Genomic DNA, 16,146 nt, shown 5'->3' with positions numbered 1-16,146 from the left:
CACAAAATTCCCAAAATCACCCTAAAACCATACCAAATTCCAGAAACATGCCACAAAATCCCCTAAATCTTCCCAAAACCCAACTGAATTCCAGAAACATCCCACAAAATCTCCACAAATGTCCACAAAATCTAAGAAAAATTCCTGATAATTCATCAATTTTCTACAGAATCCCACAAAATTCCTGAAAAGTCCCTCAAAGTTCCAGAAACATCCCACAAAATCTCCTCAATATCCAACAAAATTCTAGAAACATCCCACAAAATTCCCTAAATCTCCTCAAAACCCAACTGAATTCCAGAAACATCCCACAAAATCCCCACTAATTTCCATCAAATTCAAGGAAAATCCCACAAAATTCCCAAAATCACCATAAAACCATACCAAATTCCAGGAACATCCCACAAAATTCCCTAAATCTTCTCAAAACCCAACTGAATTCCAGAAACATTCCACAAAATCTCCACAAATTCCCACAAAATTCATGAAAAATCCTGCAAAATTCATCGTCTCCTCTCAATCCCACAAAATCCTTGAAAAGCCTTACAAATTTTCAAAATATCACTCAACATTCCCGAAATCTCCTGAAAACTCTACCAAATTCCACAAAAAATCCCAAAAAATTTCCACAAATTTCCACAAAATTCATGAAAAATCCCTCAAAATGTCTAAATGTCCTCAATATTCCACAAAATTCCACAAAAATCCCACAAAACCTCCACACATTTCCACAAATCCTAAGAAAAATTCCTAAAAATTCGTCTCCTCAGAATCCCACCAAATTCCTGAAAAACCCCACAAAATTCCAGAGAAGTTCCAGAAAATTCCCTAAATCTTCCCAAAACCCAACTGAATTCCAGAAACATCCCACAAAATCTCCACAAATTCCCACAAAATTCAGGAAAAATCCTTCAAAACCCCTAAATCTCCTCAATATCCCACAAAATTCCACAAAAATCACACAAAATATCCACAACTTTCCACAAAACCTAAGAAAAATTCCTCAAAATTCTTCCGGTTTCCTCAGAATCCCACAGAATTCCAGAAAAATTCACAAAATTCCTGAAAAATCCCACAAAATTCCCTAAATCTCCTCAATACCCTACCAAATTCCAGGAATATCCCACAAAATCCCCACTCATTTCCATCAAATTCAAGGAAAATCCCACAAAATTCCCGAAATCACCCTAAAACCATACCAAATTCGAGGAACATGCCACAAAATCCCCTAAATCTTCCCAAAACCCAACTGAATTCCAGAAACATCCCACAAAATCTCCACAAATGTCCACAAAATCTAAGAAAAATTCCTGATAATTCATCAATTTTCTACAGAATCCCACAAAATTCCTGAAAAGTCCCTCAAAGTTCCAGAAACATCCCACAAAATCTCCTCAATATCCAACAAAATTCTAGAAACATCCCACAAAATTCCCTAAATCTTCTCAAAACCCAACTGAATTCCAGAAACATCCCACAAAATCCCCACTAATTTCCATCAAATTCAAGGAAAATCCCACAAAATTCCCAAAATCACCATAAAACCATACCAAATTCCAGGAACATGCCGCAAAATTCCCTAAATCTTCTCAAAACCCAACTGAATTCCAGAAACATCCCACAAAATCTCCACAAATGTCCACAAAATCTAAGAAAAATCCCGCAAATTTCATCAAGTCTCCTCTAAATCCCACAAAATCCTTGAAAAGCCTTACAAAATTTCAAAATATCACTCAACATTCCCGAAATCTTCTGAAAACTCTACCAAATTCCACAAAAATCACACAAAATATCCACAACTTTCCACAAAACCTAAGAAAAATTCCTCAAAATTCTTCCGGTTTCCTCAGAATCCCACAGAATTCCAGAAAAATTCACAAAATTCCTGAAAAATCCCACAAAATTCCCTAAATCTCCTCAATACCCTACCAAATTCCAGGAATATCCCACAAAATCCCCACTCATTTCCATCAAATTCAAGGAAAATCCCACAAAATTCCCAAAATCACCCTAAAACCATACCAAATTCCAGGAACATGCCACAAAATCCCCTAAATCTTCCCAAAACCCAACTGAATTCCAGAAACATCCCACAAAATCTCCACAAATGTCCACAAAATCTAAGAAAAATTCCTGATAATTCATCAATTTTCTACAGAATCCCACAAAATTCCTGAAAAGTCCCTCAAAGTTCCAGAAACATCCCACAAAATCTCCTCAATATCCAACAAAATTCTAGAAACATCCCACAAAATTCCCTAAATCTCCTCAAAACCCAACTGAATTCCAGAAACATCCCACAAAATCCCCACTAATTTCCATCAAATTCAAGGAAAATCCCACAAAATTCCCAAAATCACCATAAAACCATACCAAATTCCAGGAACATCCCACAAAATTCCCTAAATCTTCTCAAAACCCAACTGAATTCCAGAAACATTCCACAAAATCTCCACAAATTCCCACAAAATTCATGAAAAATCCTGCAAAATTCATCGTCTCCTCTCAATCCCACAAAATCCTTGAAAAGCCTTACAAATTTTCAAAATATCACTCAACATTCCCGAAATCTCCTGAAAACTCTACCAAATTCCACAAAAAATCCCAAAAAATTTCCACAAATTTCCACAAAATTCATGAAAAATCCCTCAAAATGTCTAAATGTCCTCAATATTCCACAAAATTCCACAAAAATCCCACAAAACCTCCACACATTTCCACAAATCCTAAGAAAAATTCCTCAAAATTCGTCTCCTCAGAATCCCACCAAATTCCTGAAAAACCCCACAAAATTCCAGAGAAGTTCCAGAAAATTCCCTAAATCTTCCCAAAACCCTACTGAATTCCAGAAACATCCCACAAAATCTCCACAAATTCCCACAAAATTCAGGAAAAATCCTTCAAAACCCCTAAATCTCCTCAATATCCCACAAAATTCCACAAAAATCACACAAAATATCCACAACTTTCCACAAAACCTAAGAAAAATTCCTCAAAATTCTTCCGGTTTCCTCAGAATCCCACAGAATTCCAGAAAAATTCACAAAATTCCTGAAAAATCCCACAAAATTCCCTAAATCTCCTCAATACCCTACCAAATTCCAGGAATATCCCACAAAATCCCCACTCATTTCCATCAAATTCAAGGAAAATCCCACAAAATTCCCAAAATCACCCTAAAACCATACCAAATTCCAGGAACATGCCACAAAATCCCCTAAATCTTCCCAAAACCCAACTGAATTCCAGAAACATCCCACAAAATCTCCACAAATGTCCACAAAATCTAAGAAAAATCCCGCAAATTTTATCAAGTCTCCTCTCAATCCCACAAAATCCTTGAAAAGCCTTACAAAATTTCAAAATATCACTCAACATTCCCGAAATCTTCTGAAAACTCTACCAAATTCCACAAAAATCACACAAAATATCCACAACTTTCCACAAAACCTAAGAAAAATTCCTCAAAATTCTTCCGGTTTCCTCAGAATCCCACAGAATTCCAGAAAAATTCACAAAATTCCTGAAAAATCCCACAAAATTCCCTAAATCTCCTCAATACCCTACCAAATTCCAGGAATATCCCACAAAATCCCCACTCATTTCCATCAAATTCAAGGAAAATCCCACAAAATTCCCAAAATCACCCTAAAACCATACCAAATTCCAGGAACATGCCACAAAATCCCCTAAATCTTCCCAAAACCCAACTGAATTCCAGAAACATCCCACAAAATCTCCACAAATGTCCACAAAATCTAAGAAAAATTCCTGATAATTCATCAATTTTCTACAGAATCCCACAAAATTCCTGAAAAGTCCCTCAAAGTTCCAGAAACATCCCACAAAATCTCCTCAATATCCAACAAAATTCTAGAAACATCCCACAAAATTCCCTAAATCTTCTCAAAACCCAACTGAATTCCAGAAACATCCCACAAAATCCCCACTAATTTCCATCAAATTCAAGGAAAATCCCACAAAATTCCCAAAATCACCATAAAACCATACCAAATTCCAGGAACATGCCGCAAAATTCCCTAAATCTTCTCAAAACCCAACTGAATTCCAGAAACATCCCACAAAATCTCCACAAATGTCCACAAAATCTAAGAAAAATCCCGCAAATTTCATCAAGTCTCCTCTAAATCCCACAAAATCCTTGAAAAGCCTTACAAAATTTCAAAATATCACTCAACATTCCCGAAATCTTCTGAAAACTCTACCAAATTCCACAAAAATCACACAAAATATCCACAACTTTCCACAAAACCTAAGAAAAATTCCTCAAAATTCTTCCGGTTTCCTCAGAATCCCACAGAATTCCAGAAAAATTCACAAAATTCCTGAAAAATCCCACAAAATTCCCTAAATCTCCTCAATACCCTACCAAATTCCAGGAATATCCCACAAAATCCCCACTCATTTCCATCAAATTCAAGGAAAATCCCACAAAATTCCCAAAATCACCCTAAAACCATACCAAATTCCAGGAACATGCCACAAAATCCCCTAAATCTTCCCAAAACCCAACTGAATTCCAGAAACATCCCACAAAATCTCCACAAATGTCCACAAAATCTAAGAAAAATTCCTGATAATTCATCAATTTTCTACAGAATCCCACAAAATTCCTGAAAAGTCCCTCAAAGTTCCAGAAACATCCCACAAAATCTCCTCAATATCCAACAAAATTCTAGAAACATCCCACAAAATTCCCTAAATCTCCTCAAAACCCAACTGAATTCCAGAAACATCCCACAAAATCTCCACTAATTTCCATCAAATTCAAGGAAAATCCCACAAAATTCCCAAAATCACCATAAAACCATACCAAATTCCAGGAACATGCCACAAAATTCCCTAAATCTTCTCAAAACCCAACTGAATTCCAGAAACATCCCACAAAATCTCCACAAATGTCCACAAAATCTAAGAAAAATTCCTGATAATTCATCAATTTTCTACAGAATCCCACAAAATTCCTGAAAAGTCCCTCAAAGTTCCAGAAACATCCCACAAAATCTCCACTAATTTCCATCAAATTCAAGGAAAATCCCACAAAATTCCCAAAATCACCATAAAACCATACCAAATTCCAGGAACATGCCACAAAATTCCCTAAATCTTCTCAAAACCCAACTGAATTCCAGAAACATCCCACAAAATCTCCACAAATGTCCACAAAATCTAAGAAAAATCCCGCAAATTTCATCAAGTCTCCTCTCAATCCCACAAAATCCTTGAAAAGCCTTACAAAATTTCAAAATATCACTCAACATTCCCGAAATCTTCAGAAAACTCTACCAAATTCCACAAAAATCACACAAAATATCCACAACTTTCCACAAAACCTATGAAAAATTCCTCAAAATTCTTCCGGTTTCCTCAGAATCCCACAGAATTCCAGAAAAATTCACAAAATTCCTGAAAAATCCCACAAAATTCCCTAAATCTCCTCAATACCCTACCAAATTCCAGGAATATCCCACAAAATCCCCACTCATTTCCATCAAATTCAAGGAAAATCCCACAAAATTCCCAAAATCACCCTAAAACCATACCAAATTCCAGAAACATGCCACAAAATTCCCTAAATCTTCCCAAAACCCAACTGAATTCCAGAAACATCCCACAAAATCTCCACAAATGTCCACAAAATCTAAGAAAAATTCCTGATAATTCATCAATTTTCTACAGAATCCCACAAAATTCCTGAAAAGTCCCTCAAAGTTCCAGAAACATCCCACAAAATCTCCTCAATATCCAACAAAATTCTAGAAACATCCCACAAAATTCCCTAAATCTCCTCAAAACCCAACTGAATTCCAGAAACATCCCACAAAATCCCCACTAATTTCCATCAAATTCAAGGAAAATCCCACAAAATTCCCAAAATCACCATAAAACCATACCAAATTCCAGGAACATCCCACAAAATTCCCTAAATCTTCTCAAAACCCAACTGAATTCCAGAAACATTCCACAAAATCTCCACAAATTCCCACAAAATTCATGAAAAATCCTGCAAAATTCATCGTCTCCTCTCAATCCCACAAAATCCTTGAAAAGCCTTACAAATTTTCAAAATATCACTCAACATTCCCGAAATCTCCTGAAAACTCTACCAAATTCCACAAAAAATCCCAAAAAATTTCCACAAATTTCCACAAAATTCATGAAAAATCCCTCAAAATGTCTAAATGTCCTCAATATTCCACAAAATTCCACAAAAATCCCACAAAACCTCCACACATTTCCACAAATCCTAAGAAAAATTCCTCAAAATTCGTCTCCTCAGAATCCCACCAAATTCCTGAAAAACCCCACAAAATTCCAGAGAAGTTCCAGAAAATTCCCTAAATCTTCCCAAAACCCTACTGAATTCCAGAAACATCCCACAAAATCTCCACAAATTCCCACAAAATTCAGGAAAAATCCTTCAAAACCCCTAAATCTCCTCAATATCCCACAAAATTCCACAAAAATCACACAAAATATCCACAACTTTCCACAAAACCTAAGAAAAATTCCTCAAAATTCTTCAGGTTTTCTCAGAATCCCACAGAATTCCAGAAAAATTCACAAAATTCCTGAAAAATCCCACAAAATTCCCAAAATCACCATAAAACCATACCAAATTCCAGGAACATGCCACAAAATCCCCTAAATCTTCCCAAAACCCAACTGAATTCCAGAAACATCCCACAAAATCTCCACAAATGTCCACAAAATCTAAGAAAAATCCCGCAAATTTCATCAAGTCTCCTCTAAATCCCACAAAATCCTTGAAAAGCCTTACAAAATTTCAAAATATCACTCAACATTCCCGAAATCTTCAGAAAACTCTACCAAATTCCACAAAAATCACACAAAATATCCACAACTTTCCACAAAACCTAAGAAAAATTCCTCAAAATTCTTCCGGTTTCCTCAGAATCCCACAGAATTCCAGAAAAATTCACAAAATTCCTGAAAAATCCCACAAAATTCCCTAAATCTCCTCAATACCCTACCAAATTCCAGGAATATCCCACAAAATCCCCACTCATTTCCATCAAATTCAAGGAAAATCCCACAAAATTCCCAAAATCACCCTAAAACCATACCAAATTCGAGGAACATGCCACAAAATCCCCTAAATCTTCCCAAAACCCAACTGAATTCCAGAAACATCCCACAAAATCTCCACAAATGTCCACAAAATCTAAGAAAAATTCCTGATAATTCATCAATTTTCTACAGAATCCCACAAAATTCCTGAAAAGTCCCTCAAAGTTCCAGAAACATCCCACAAAATCTCCTCAATATCCAACAAAATTCTAGAAACATCCCACAAAATTCCCTAAATCTTCTCAAAACCCAACTGAATTCCAGAAACATCCCACAAAATCCCCACTAATTTCCATCAAATTCAAGGAAAATCCCACAAAATTCCCAAAATCACCATAAAACCATACCAAATTCCAGGAACATGCCGCAAAATTCCCTAAATCTTCTCAAAACCCAACTGAATTCCAGAAACATCCCACAAAATCTCCACAAATGTCCACAAAATCTAAGAAAAATCCCGCAAATTTCATCAAGTCTCCTCTAAATCCCACAAAATCCTTGAAAAGCCTTACAAAATTTCAAAATATCACTCAACATTCCCGAAATCTTCTGAAAACTCTACCAAATTCCACAAAAATCACACAAAATATCCACAACTTTCCACAAAACCTAAGAAAAATTCCTCAAAATTCTTCCGGTTTCCTCCGAATCCCACAGAATTCCAGAAAAATTCACAAAATTCCTGAAAAATCCCACAAAATTCCCTAAATCTCCTCAATACCCTACCAAATTCCAGGAATATCCCACAAAATCCCCACTCATTTCCATCAAATTCAAGGAAAATCCCACAAAATTCCCAAAATCACCCTAAAACCATACCAAATTCCAGGAACATGCCACAAAATCCCCTAAATCTTCCCAAAACCCAACTGAATTCCAGAAACATCCCACAAAATCTCCACAAATGTCCACAAAATCTAAGAAAAATTCCTGATAATTCATCAATTTTCTACAGAATCCCACAAAATTCCTGAAAAGTCCCTCAAAGTTCCAGAAACATCCCACAAAATCTCCTCAATATCCAACAAAATTCTAGAAACATCCCACAAAATTCCCTAAATCTCCTCAAAACCCAACTGAATTCCAGAAACATCCCACAAAATCTCCACTAATTTCCATCAAATTCAAGGAAAATCCCACAAAATTCCCAAAATCACCATAAAACCATACCAAATTCCAGGAACATGCCACAAAATTCCCTAAATCTTCTCAAAACCCAACTGAATTCCAGAAACATCCCACAAAATCTCCACAAATGTCCACAAAATCTAAGAAAAATTCCTGATAATTCATCAATTTTCTACAGAATCCCACAAAATCCCTGAAAAGTCCCTCAAAGTTCCAGAAACATCCCACAAAATCTCCACTAATTTCCATCAAATTCAAGGAAAATCCCACAAAATTCCCAAAATCACCATAAAACCATACCAAATTCCAGGAACATGCCACAAAATTCCCTAAATCTTCTCAAAACCCAACTGAATTCCAGAAACATCCCACAAAATCTCCACAAATGTCCACAAAATCTAAGAAAAATCCCGCAAATTTCATCAAGTCTCCTCTCAATCCCACAAAATCCTTGAAAAGCCTTACAAAATTTCAAAATATCACTCAACATTCCCGAAATCTTCAGAAAACTCTACCAAATTCCACAAAAATCACACAAAATATCCACAACTTTCCACAAAACCTATGAAAAATTCCTCAAAATTCTTCCGGTTTCCTCAGAATCCCACAGAATTCCAGAAAAATTCACAAAATTCCTGAAAAATCCCACAAAATTCCCTAAATCTCCTCAATACCCTACCAAATTCCAGGAATATCCCACAAAATCCCCACTCATTTCCATCAAATTCAAGGAAAATCCCACAAAATTCCCAAAATCACCCTAAAACCATACCAAATTCCAGAAACATGCCACAAAATTCCCTAAATCTTCCCAAAACCCAACTGAATTCCAGAAACATCCCACAAAATCTCCACAAATGTCCACAAAATCTAAGAAAAATTCCTGATAATTCATCAATTTTCTACAGAATCCCACAAAATTCCTGAAAAGTCCCTCAAAGTTCCAGAAACATCCCACAAAATCTCCTCAATATCCAACAAAATTCTAGAAACATCCCACAAAATTCCCTAAATCTCCTCAAAACCCAACTGAATTCCAGAAACATCCCACAAAATCCCCACTAATTTCCATCAAATTCAAGGAAAATCCCACAAAATTCCCAAAATCACCATAAAACCATACCAAATTCCAGGAACATCCCACAAAATTCCCTAAATCTTCTCAAAACCCAACTGAATTCCAGAAACATTCCACAAAATCTCCACAAATTCCCACAAAATTCATGAAAAATCCTGCAAAATTCATCGTCTCCTCTCAATCCCACAAAATCCTTGAAAAGCCTTACAAATTTTCAAAATATCACTCAACATTCCCGAAATCTCCTGAAAACTCTACCAAATTCCACAAAAAATCCCAAAAAATTTCCACAAATTTCCACAAAATTCATGAAAAATCCCTCAAAATGTCTAAATGTCCTCAATATTCCACAAAATTCCACAAAAATCCCACAAAACCTCCACACATTTCCACAAATCCTAAGAAAAATTCCTCAAAATTCGTCTCCTCAGAATCCCACCAAATTCCTGAAAAACCCCACAAAATTCCAGAGAAGTTCCAGAAAATTCCCTAAATCTTCCCAAAACCCTACTGAATTCCAGAAACATCCCACAAAATCTCCACAAATTCCCACAAAATTCAGGAAAAATCCTTCAAAACCCCTAAATCTCCTCAATATCCCACAAAATTCCACAAAAATCACACAAAATATCCACAACTTTCCACAAAACCTAAGAAAAATTCCTCAAAATTCTTCAGGTTTTCTCAGAATCCCACAGAATTCCAGAAAAATTCACAAAATTCCTGAAAAATCCCACAAAATTCCCAAAATCACCCTAAAACCATACCAAATTCCAGGAACATGCCACAAAATCCCCTAAATCTTCCCAAAACCCAACTGAATTCCAGAAACATCCCACAAAATCTCCACAAATGTCCACAAAATCTAAGAAAAATCCCGCAAATTTCATCAAGTCTCCTCTAAATCCCACAAAATCCTTGAAAAGCCTTACAAAATTTCAAAATATCACTCAACATTCCCGAAATCTTCAGAAAACTCTACCAAATTCCACAAAAATCACACAAAATATCCACAACTTTCCACAAAACCTAAGAAAAATTCCTCAAAATTCTTCCGGTTTCCTCAGAATCCCACAGAATTCCAGAAAAATTCACAAAATTCCTGAAAAATCCCACAAAATTCCCTAAATCTCCTCAATACCCTACCAAATTCCAGGAATATCCCACAAAATCCCCACTCATTTCCATCAAATTCAAGGAAAATCCCACAAAATTCCCAAAATCACCCTAAAACCATACCAAATTCCAGGAACATGCCACAAAATCCCCTAAATCTTCCCAAAACCCAACTGAATTCCAGAAACATCCCACAAAATCTCCACAAATGTCCACAAAATCTAAGAAAAATTCCTGATAATTCATCAATTTTCTACAGAATCCCACAAAATTCCTGAAAAGTCCCTCAAAGTTCCAGAAACATCCCACAAAATCTCCACTAATTTCCATCAAATTCAAGGAAAATCCCACAAAATTCCCAAAATCACCATAAAACCATACCAAATTCCAGGAACATGCCACAAAATTCCCTAAATCTTCTCAAAACCCAACTGAATTCCAGAAACATCCCACAAAATCTCCACAAATGTCCACAAAATCTAAGAAAAAGTCCCACAAATTTCATCAAGTCTCCTCTCAATCCCACAAAATCCTTGAAAAGCCTTACAAAATTTCAAAATATCACTCAACATTCCCGAAATCTTCTGAAAACTCTACCAAATTCCACAAAAATCACACAAAATATCCACAACTTTCCACAAAACCTAAGAAAAATTCCTCAAAATTCTTCCGGTTTCCTCAGAATCCCACAGAATTCCAGAAAAATTCACAAAATTCCTGAAAAATCCCACAAAATTCCCTAAATCTCCTCAATACCCTACCAAATTCCAGGAATATCCCACAAAATCCCCACTCATTTCCATCAAATTCAAGGAAAATCCCACAAAATTCCCAAAATCACCCTAAAACCATACCAAATTCCAGAAACATGCCACAAAATCCCCTAAATCTTCCCAAAACCCAACTGAATTCCAGAAACATCCCACAAAATCTCCACAAATGTCCACAAAATCTAAGAAAAATTCCTGATAATTCATCAATTTTCTACAGAATCCCACAAAATTCCTGAAAAGTCCCTCAAAGTTCCAGAAACATCCCACAAAATCTCCTCAATATCCAACAAAATTCTAGAAACATCCCACAAAATTCCCTAAATCTCCTCAAAACCCAACTGAATTCCAGAAACATCCCACAAAATCCCCACTAATTTCCATCAAATTCAAGGAAAATCCCACAAAATTCCCAAAATCACCATAAAACCATACCAAATTCCAGGAACATCCCACAAAATTCCCTAAATCTTCTCAAAACCCAACTGAATTCCAGAAACATTCCACAAAATCTCCACAAATTCCCACAAAATTCATGAAAAATCCTGCAAAATTCATCGTCTCCTCTCAATCCCACAAAATCCTTGAAAAGCCTTACAAATTTTCAAAATATCACTCAACATTCCCGAAATCTCCTGAAAACTCTACCAAATTCCACAAAAAATCCCAAAAAATTTCCACAAATTTCCACAAAATTCATGAAAAATCCCTCAAAATGTCTAAATGTCCTCAATATTCCACAAAATTCCACAAAAATCCCACAAAACCTCCACACATTTCCACAAATCCTAAGAAAAATTCCTCAAAATTCGTCTCCTCAGAATCCCACCAAATTCCTGAAAAACCCCACAAAATTCCAGAGAAGTTCCAGAAAATTCCCTAAATCTTCCCAAAACCCTACTGAATTCCAGAAACATCCCACAAAATCTCCACAAATTCCCACAAAATTCAGGAAAAATCCTTCAAAACCCCTAAATCTCCTCAATATCCCACAAAATTCCACAAAAATCACACAAAATATCCACAACTTTCCACAAAACCTAAGAAAAATTCCTCAAAATTCTTCCGGTTTCCTCAGAATCCCACAGAATTCCAGAAAAATTCACAAAATTCCTGAAAAATCCCACAAAATTCCCTAAATCTCCTCAATACCCTACCAAATTCCAGGAATATCCCACAAAATCCCCACTCATTTCCATCAAATTCAAGGAAAATCCCACAAAATTCCCAAAATCACCCTAAAACCATACCAAATTCCAGGAACATGCCACAAAATCCCCTAAATCTTCCCAAAACCCAACTGAATTCCAGAAACATCCCACAAAATCTCCACAAATGTCCACAAAATCTAAGAAAAATTCCTGATAATTCATCAATTTTCTACAGAATCCCACAAAATTCCTGAAAAGTCCCTCAAAGTTCCAGAAACATCCCACAAAATCTCCACTAATTTCCATCAAATTCAAGGAAAATCCCACAAAATTCCCAAAATCACCATAAAACCATACCAAATTCCAGGAACATGCCACAAAATTCCCTAAATCTTCTCAAAACCCAACTGAATTCCAGAAACATCCCACAAAATCTCCACAAATGTCCACAAAATCTAAGAAAAATCCCGCAAATTTCATCAAGTCTCCTCTAAATCCCACAAAATCCTTGAAAAGCCTTACAAAATTTCAAAATATCACTCAACATTCCCGAAATCTTCAGAAAACTCTACCAAATTCCACAAAAATCACACAAAATATCCACAACTTTCCACAAAACCTAAGAAAAATTCCTCAAAATTCTTCCGGTTTCCTCAGAATCCCACAGAATTCCAGAAAAATTCACAAAATTCCTGAAAAATCCCACAAAATTCCCTAAATCTCCTCAATACCCTACCAAATTCCAGGAATATCCCACAAAATCCCCACTCATTTCCATCAAATTCAAGGAAAATCCCACAAAATTCCCAAAATCACCCTAAAACCATACCAAATTCCAGGAACATGCCACAAAATCCCCTAAATCTTCCCAAAACCCAACTGAATTCCAGAAACATCCCACAAAATCTCCACAAATGTCCACAAAATCTAAGAAAAATTCCTGATAATTCATCAATTTTCTACAGAATCCCACAAAATTCCTGAAAAGTCCCTCAAAGTTCCAGAAACATCCCACAAAATCTCCTCAATATCCAACAAAATTCTAGAAACATCCCACAAAATTCCCTAAATCTCCTCAAAACCCAACTGAATTCCAGAAACATCCCACAAAATCCCCACTAATTTCCATCAAATTCAAGGAAAATCCCACAAAATTCCCAAAATCACCATAAAACCATACCAAATTCCAGGAACATCCCACAAAATTCCCTAAATCTTCTCAAAACCCAACTGAATTCCAGAAACATCCCACAAAATCTCCACAAATTCCCACAAAATTCATGAAAAATCCTGCAAAATTCATCGTCTCCTCTCAATCCCACAAAATCCTTGAAAAGCCTTACAAATTTTCAAAATATCACTCAACATTCCCGAAATCTCCTGAAAACTCTACCAAATTCCACAAAAAATCCCAAAAAATTTCCACAAATTTCCACAAAATTCATGAAAAATCCCTCAAAATGTCTAAATGTCCTCAATATTCCACAAAATTCCACAAAAATCCCACAAAACCTCCACACATTTCCACAAATCCTAAGAAAAATTCCTCAAAATTCGTCTCCTCAGAATCCCACCAAATTCCTGAAAAACCCCACAAAATTCCAGAGAAGTTCCAGAAAATTCCCTAAATCTTCCCAAAACCCAACTGAATTCCAGAAACATCCCACAAAATCTCCACAAATTCCCACAAAATTCAGGAAAAATCCTTCAAAACCCCTAAATCTCCTCAATATCCCACAAAATTCCACAAAAATCACACAAAATATCCACAACTTTCCACAAAACCTAAGAAAAATTCCTCAAAATTCTTCCGGTTTCCTCAGAATCCCACAGAATTCCAGAAAAATTCACAAAATTCCTGAAAAATCCCACAAAATTCCCTAAATCTCCTCAATACCCTACCAAATTCCAGGAATATCCCACAAAATCCCCACTCATTTCCATCAAATTCAAGGAAAATCCCACAAAATTCCCAAAATCACCCTAAAACCATACCAAATTCCAGGAACATGCCACAAAATCCCCTAAATCTTCCCAAAACCCAACTGAATTCCAGAAACATCCCACAAAATCTCCACAAATGTCCACAAAATCTAAGAAAAATTCCTGATAATTCATCAATTTTCTACAGAATCCCACAAAATTCCTGAAAAGTCCCTCAAAGTTCCAGAAACATCCCACAAAATCTCCTCAATATCCAACAAAATTCTAGAAACATCCCACAAAATTCCCTAAATCTCCTCAAAACCCAACTGAATTCCAGAAACATCCCACAAAATCTCCACTAATTTCCATCAAATTCAAGGAAAATCCCACAAAATTCCCAAAATCACCATAAAACCATACCAAATTCCAGGAACATGCCACAAAATTCCCTAAATCTTCTCAAAACCCAACTGAATTCCAGAAACATCCCACAAAATCTCCACAAATGTCCACAAAATCTAAGAAAAATCCCGCAAATTTCATCAAGTCTCCTCTAAATCCCACAAAATCCTTGAAAAGCCTTACAAAATTTCAAAATATCACTCAACATTCCCGAAATCTTCTGAAAACTCTACCAAATTCCACAAAAATCACACAAAATATCCACAACTTTCCACAAAACCTAAGAAAAATTCCTCAAAATTCTTCCGGTTTCCTCAGAATCCCACAGAATTCCAGAAAAATTCACAAAATTCCTGAAAAATCCCACAAAATTCCCTAAATCTCCTCAATACCCTACCAAATTCCAGGAATATCCCACAAAATCCCCACTCATTTCCATCAAATTCAAGGAAAATCCCACAAAATTCCCAAAATCACCCTAAAACCATACCAAATTCCAGGAACATGCCACAAAATCCCCTAAATCTTCTCAAAACCCTACTGAATTCCAGAAACATCCCACAAAATCTCCACAAATGTCCACAAAATCTAAGAAAAATTCCTGATAATTCATCAATTTTCTACAGAATCCCACAAAATTCCTGAAAAGTCCCTCAAAGTTCCAGAAACATCCCACAAAATCTCCTCAATATCCAACAAAATTCTAGAAACATCCCACAAAATTCCCTAAATCTCCTCAAAACCCAACTGAATTCCAGAAACATCCCACAAAATCCCCACTAATTTCCATCAAATTCAAGGAAAATCCCACAAAATTCCCAAAATCACCATAAAACCATACCAAATTCCAGGAACATCCCACAAAATTCCCTAAATCTTCTCAAAACCCAACTGAATTCCAGAAACATTCCACAAAATCTCCACAAATTCCCACAAAATTCATGAAAAATCCTGCAAAATTCATCGTCTCCTCTCAATCCCACAAAATCCTTGAAAAGCCTTACAAATTTTCAAAATATCACTCAACATTCCCGAAATCTCCTGAAAACTCTACCAAATTCCACAAAAAATCCCAAAAAATTTCCACAAATTTCCACAAAATTCATGAAAAATCCCTCAAAATGTCTAAATGTCCTCAATATTCCACAAAATTCCACAAAAATCCCACAAAACCTCCACACATTTCCACAAATCCTAAGAAAAATTCCTCAAAATTCGTCTCCTCAGAATCCCACCAAATTCCTGAAAAACCCCACAAAATTCCAGAGAAGTTCCAGAAAATTCCCTAAATCTTCCCAAAACCCAACTGAATTCCAGAAACATCCCACAAAATCTCCACAAATTCCCACAAAATTCAGGAAAAATCCTTCAAAACCCCTAAATCTCCTCAATATCCCACAAAATTCCACAAAAATCACACAAAATATCCACAACTTTCCACAAAACCTAAGAAAAATTCCTC

This window comes from Poecile atricapillus, chromosome 38 (assembly GCF_030490865.1).
Source record: "Poecile atricapillus isolate bPoeAtr1 chromosome 38, bPoeAtr1.hap1, whole genome shotgun sequence".
In the NCBI taxonomy this organism is placed as follows: domain Eukaryota; kingdom Metazoa; phylum Chordata; class Aves; order Passeriformes; family Paridae; genus Poecile; species Poecile atricapillus.
The sequence above is the reverse complement of the archived record's forward strand: the minus strand, read 5'-3'. Positions refer to the sequence as shown.